Source organism: Rutidosis leptorrhynchoides, chromosome 10 (genome assembly GCF_046630445.1).
Source record: "Rutidosis leptorrhynchoides isolate AG116_Rl617_1_P2 chromosome 10, CSIRO_AGI_Rlap_v1, whole genome shotgun sequence".
Lineage (NCBI taxonomy): Eukaryota > Viridiplantae > Streptophyta > Magnoliopsida > Asterales > Asteraceae > Rutidosis > Rutidosis leptorrhynchoides.
In genome coordinates, this window is record NC_092342.1 from 61,271,030 (window position 1) to 61,277,454 (window position 6,425).

General features: G+C 35.1%; 1 non-coding gene across 1 annotated transcript; it reads left to right on the top strand.

Annotated features, from left to right (window-relative positions):
* The first annotated feature begins 2,878 nt into the window (after nucleotides 1–2,878).
* On the top strand, nucleotides 2,879–2,985 carry LOC139873857 (small nucleolar RNA R71). The gene has a single exon (XR_011767571.1). It is a non-coding gene; the product is annotated as a small nucleolar RNA R71 (small nucleolar RNA).
* The last annotated feature ends 3,440 nt before the right edge of the window (nucleotides 2,986–6,425 follow it).

Sequence of the window (6,425 nt, forward strand, 5' to 3'; positions counted from 1 at the left end):
TCTCCGAATGGAGATCGATATGATTTAGATGTAATACAATTCATGAGCAGAAGATGAATAAATTTTGTAAAAGTAGATTGTGATTTCTAACAGAATGGTACGATCAATTTAATTGTTTAACTCTTTCAGAGGCATGATACAAAAATTGGATAAAGATGATAAGAACGTGAAACAGATTTGATTCTGTGTATTAATCCGTATTTAATATTTATAATATTAATACAAAAATACTGATTTGTATAATGTATCTGTATATATATATATATCCGTATATATATATATATATATATATTTGATTTTATATATCTGTATATATATCTGTATTTATTTTTATTACAATATATAATTAGTATTAGTAAACAATTAAGTATATTAATAATAATAATACTAATAATAATATTATATAATTAATAATAATATTAACAATAATGATAATAATTATTAATAACAATATTAAAAATGTTATGCTATTAATGATAATTTATATTATCCTCATAATATTATTTACAATATAAATAATGATTTTAATGATAATGGTAATTATAAAATTATAATATTAATAATCTTAATAATATCTCAAATCATAATTCTACTACTAATTATAATAATAATGAGATTAATAATGATAGTAATAATATTAGTAATAATAATATGACAAATTAAATGTATCGTATTTTTATATCTATATATTTTGTTAAAATGATAATATTCATAATAATGATTTTAATATTAACATTAATATTTATTTATAACAATAATTTTATACAAACAATTAATAACATTTATTATATAAATATATTTATTTATACATATCTATTTACAAATATTTGTTCGTGAATCGTCGGGAACAGTCGAAGGTCCAATGAATGTATAGAAATAGTTCAAAAATTTTTTAGACTCAGGATAACAGACTTAGTTTATCGTGTCAAAATATATTAAATTGTATCGAGTGTTCGGTTTAAAATTAGTCAAAAATTTCCGGGTCACTACACAAAGCACAAAAGCAAGTCAAAAAAGCCGGGTCGTTACATAAACACTTGTATCGACGGTGTCTAGAAAAGGTCGTCCCAAAATTATTGGGACTTTGTCATCCTCGTTCATTTTAAGGATCACGAAATCGACCGGAAAAGTTAAATTACCAACTTTGACCACAAGGTCTTCGGCTATGCCGATTGGTGTATCAAACGTTTGGTTTCCCATTTTTAATACCATCTAGGTCGGTTTTAGTTCCCCAAGATTTAACTTTTTATAAATTGAATAGGGCATAACATTTACACTAGCCCCTAAGTCGACAAGCGCATCATACACTTCCGACCCGCCCATGTTACATGGGATTACAAACTGACCAGGATAACCCAGTCTGGGAGGCATCATTTGCTTTTGCAAAGTGGCCGAACATTCCTCTAGGAGAAATGTGGCCGACACTTACTCATATTTTCCTTTTGAAGATAAAAGATTTTTAATGAACTTCCCATAATTAGGCATGCCCCTAAGCACTTGGATGAGCGGCATGTTGACATGAACTTGTTTCATCATTTCCATGAAGTTCCTTCGCTGATTTTCAACTTTTTCCTTCCTCAAAGCTTGCGGATATGCAATCAGTTCCATGTACTTCCTTAAAGGTGCTCCTTCATTCTTTTTACCCTTATCCTTCGGTGGTTCACTCCTTTTGACCCTTGCTTTTTGCGAATCCCCAATAACAGTTGATTCATTCTTAACGGTTTGTGAAGTGAGTGTTATAGGGTTTGGTGTTTGGGTTGGGGGTGTTGAGATTTGTGGTTCTTCGTAAGTTAAACCGCTTCTTGTTGAAATGACATTGACAATCTCAATTTGGTTGACGTTTTCTATAAGGATGGTTCTTGTTTTGTTGTTTTGATTGTGATTTTGGTTTTTGTTATAGTTTTTGTTTGGGTTGACTTGAGTGTTTAAAGGTAAAGTTCCTTGAGGTCTTTCGGCAACTTGATTTGAAAGTCTCCCAACGGTAATTTCTAGGTTTTGAAATGAGGCTTGTTGATGTTTCAATTGTTGCTTTAAGAACTCATTCTCTTTTAACAAAAATGCCTAGGTGGATTCCGCCTTCTTGATGTAATTTTACATGATTTCTTCTAGGCTCTTTGAAGGTTGGGATTGTTGAGTGTTTTGTTGAGGTTGTTGATTGTAACCTTGGTTATTTTATGGTTGACTATAACCTCGGTTTTGATAGCTTTGATTTCCTTGGTTGGTATAAGGTTGGTTGTTATAGGATTGGTTGTTTTGTGATTGGTAATTGTTGTTTCAGTTTTGGTTATAGTTTGAATTGTAGCCTTGGTTTCGATTTTGGTTGGTAAATCCGGGTGGTAGATTGGTTTGGTTGGTGAATGAAACTTGTCTTTGGTTAGGGTTGTAATAGCCTTGGTTTGATTGATAAGAATTGTTGCCTTGGTTTGATGTTCCACCCCGTTGATAGTTTTGATTACTCAAGTAGTTGACATGAGCATCCAAATTCATGGGAATGTCATCCAAATCAATATGGTTGCATTGGTTGATTTGGGGACAATTCTTGGTGAGATGTGGCCCTTCGCACCTTTGACAACCTACTTGCATTGCGACTATCGATTGTTATAGCCTTTTCAACTCTTTCCCATACATTTGAAATTGATTGTTCAAGCTTGCAAGAGTGACTTGACCATTTTCACTCTCCACGTGAGCTATACTTTTCCTTGGTAAGTCTCGTGGTGAAGGGTTCCATTCGTTAGTGTTGACCGACATATCTTCTAACATGGTTTCGGCCTCATTGGGTCATTTATACATAAAAACTCCTCCTGAGGATGTATCAAGAGTTTGTCTTATCAAAGCATTAGTACCCCGATAGAACGTGTTGATGTACACTTTCTTAGTCAAACCATGCGGTGGACATGCTCTTAACATTTTCTTGAAACATATCCATGCATCATACAAAGACTCATCATTTCGTTGAGTGAATCCATTAATCTCCATCCTTAGTCATTCCGCCTTTGATGGTGGGAAAAAATGATTGATAAAAGCTTCGGTTAAATCTTGAAAACTCCTAATAGAATCGGAAGGTAAGTTCCTTAACCACACTTTCGCATCACCTTGAAGAGTAAAGGGGAATGCCCTTAACTTGAAAGCATCATCGGTAACATCCTTGTTGTTGTAGATGTCACAAATATCGTTAAATTGTTGAATGTGTTCAAACGGATTTTCCTCTATAAACCCATGAAATAACATGTCCTTGATCATTGTGAAGAAGTTGCCCTCTATCTTCCAATTATCGGCCCCAATTGGTGGTTTTGTAATGGTGGGAGGCACCAAAGTAGGTGCAACCAACCTAGCGTTCCACATCGGAGTGTCATTTGGATCATCTTGTAGTTCTTCTTGATTAACCGGTAGACCATGACCAATCGGATTACCCTCTTCACCTCCTTCCATATCTACTAAACTAAATGGCAAAACCTTAAAATATTTCCTTAATACCCTTTCTTCTCTACGCTTGTAAACCACGTTCACGTGTTTCTCCGAATCGGAAAATGGATGTGTAAATTCTTGATCCTTTTGGGATCTCCTTTTCATACACTAAAATACCTCAATCACAACACAAACACAAACGGTTTTTCAAACACAATATAATATATAAAAATAAGAAAAATAACTTTTGTAAGGATGAATCCTTACAAAAGGATCGAACGATTAAAAGCTAAAAACAAAGATACAACTAACTAACCGCTCCCCGGCAGCGGCGCCAAGAAGTTTGATGGGTTTCGTTTCATGCACATACTTCTACTCTCTTTAAATTTTCAGTTGAATTAAACTTTGACTCGACTATGAAACAAACTAACGAGAAATTATGACTCGGTAGTTGTAATTAGCAAGTGTTCCGTTTAAAGTTCATCCCAAGAGAGCAGTAGTTGCTAGTTAAATCTATGTAAACTCATAATCATCCTAAGTTGTGTTGATTGGGGGGTTTTGAAGTTAAGATATTAAGATAACTAATTCAATCTAAACTAAGAAATAAAATGATTGAGTAAATATCAATATTAAAAGCATGTAAACTCATTTAATCCACTTGAAGCATTTGGGTTGTTCCTTGTTCACTTAAGGTCTAATTGTGTTCAAACTTTGGACTAGTATCCCTACTAGATGTTATTGTGATCAAATTAATACTTGCAAATTCCCATAAGCTTATACCAATTGATCTTAGTTGAATCATGCAATTATCACAAGTACTTAGCCTAGGTTAAAGTCCCCTAAAACCTCTTGGTGATCAAAATCCCTTAAGAAAACCAACTTCACTATGTTGACTAAGGACCAATTGATTACCAACCCAAACTAGAACCCCAATCCCTTGATAGTCCTAATTTGATTATCTAGATCACCTAAGTGTTGAAGTATAAGTTGATTCACTAATCAAATCCCTTTGAATGCTACACAACCTATATAATCAAAGTCAAGTCCAAAACAATCATAACAAAGGATCTTGTGACTAATTTTAATGGCAAACCACAATCATCAACTACAAATTCATCTAAACACAATTAATAATCATCAATATGAACAACCCATAGCATTCAAGTTTCATAAACAAGTCCACATAATAAAATCTAGCCAATCATGGCTAGAACTAAATCAATACAAGATATTAAAGTTAATCTAAACATGATTAAGCAATAAACAAGAGTAAATTGTACCAAACTTATGAAATTACAAAAGTGACTAGATGAAGAAGATGAAGATAATGAAGAACAAGCTTTAGATCTTGATTCAATCTTCAAATCCTTGATATAGAATGGAATGGATGATGGAAACTTGATGAAAACCTTAATAAAATAGCTAAGAAATCCTAAAATTGATCAGCCACTACGAACTATTCTATTGAGTGAATGATATGGACGAAACCCTCATTTCTTCCTTTTTATACTCTTCAAAATCTGCCCAGAAAACGCAGGTAGAACGTCGTCCAATTTTAAGGAACTTTGTTCTTGGGCTTCAAAAGTGGGACGTCGTTCTGATTGACACAACGACGTTCTTGAACAATTGTGGAACACCGTTCTTTCAAAGGAACATCATTCCTGAATCGTGCTAGAAAGTACATCTTGTTCTGTTTCCATTTCCTTTATAAATTTTCCAGGTAGAACGTCATTTTAGAACGTCATTCTTGATGATGGAAAGGCGTTCCTTGATGATGGAACGTCGTTCTTGTTGCCAGGATGAGCACTTTGCAGTTTTCTTGATCATTTTGCACACTTTGGTCAATTTTACACCAATTTTACACTTAGAACTGCAAAAGCACTCAGAACGCGATTGAACCCAAGATCATAACCTTTTTGAGCACTTTGGAAACAAAAACCGAGTGAAACGAGGTAGATATTTTGTGAGAAACATAGCGTGGATGAGCAATATCAGCCTCCATGTGAGGCTCGCAAGGGTCATGCGTAAATAAACATATCAGCTGTACGGCGTAAGAGATGTCTGGTCGGGTGAAAGTAAGGTAGTTCAATGCACCAGCGAGGCTGAGATATAGAGTAGGATTCTTGACTGAAGGGCCAGTGCGAATGATTTTGGTGCCAATGTCAATCGGTGTCCTACTTAGGTTACCTCAATCATGTCTGCACGCTCAAGTATCTCAGATGCAAACTTCTTTTGTGAGAGAAAAATCCCGGAAGAAGTACGAGTGACAGAGATACCGAGGAAGTAGTTCAGCGGGTCGAGGTCTGTCATTGAAAACTCTGTGTGTAAGGAGGAGATAATACGCTAAAGAAGAGTAGGTGATGATGCTGTAAAAATAATGTCATCAACATATAGTAACGGGTAAACTGTGTCGGTGCCGTGTTTGTATATAAAAAGGGATGTATCACATTGACTATGCTGAAAGCTAATGCACTGAGCATAGAAAGAAAACTGCTAAAACAAGGCACGTGGAGCCTGTTTCAGTCCGTATAAAGATTTTTGCAGTAAGCAAACATGATCCGGTCGAGTGGGGTCACGGAACCTAGGTGGATGATGCATATAAACTGTCTCTAAAAGGGTACCATGAAGAAAGCATTCTTGACATCTATCTCATGAATGGGCCAGTGTCAAGAAGTAGCTAAACTAAGAACCATTCTGATGATGGACGGTTTAACAACCGGGCTGAAGGTCTCATCACAATCAATACTGACCTGTTGCCTGCGACCATTAGCGACAAGCCAAGCCTTATACCTGCTGAGAGTACCATCTACATTAAAATTGTGCTTAAACAACCATATGGATTGAAGTATGTTCATGTCCGATGAGCGAGGTACAAGAGTCCAAGTAACGTTTTTAATTAAAGCTTATATTCCTCAGTGATAGCATTATGCTATTTGGGGTCACAAAAGCTTGTGGGTAGGACTTGGGAATTGGAGTATCATCACAATCAATACTGAACTGTTGGATGCGACCCTTAGCGA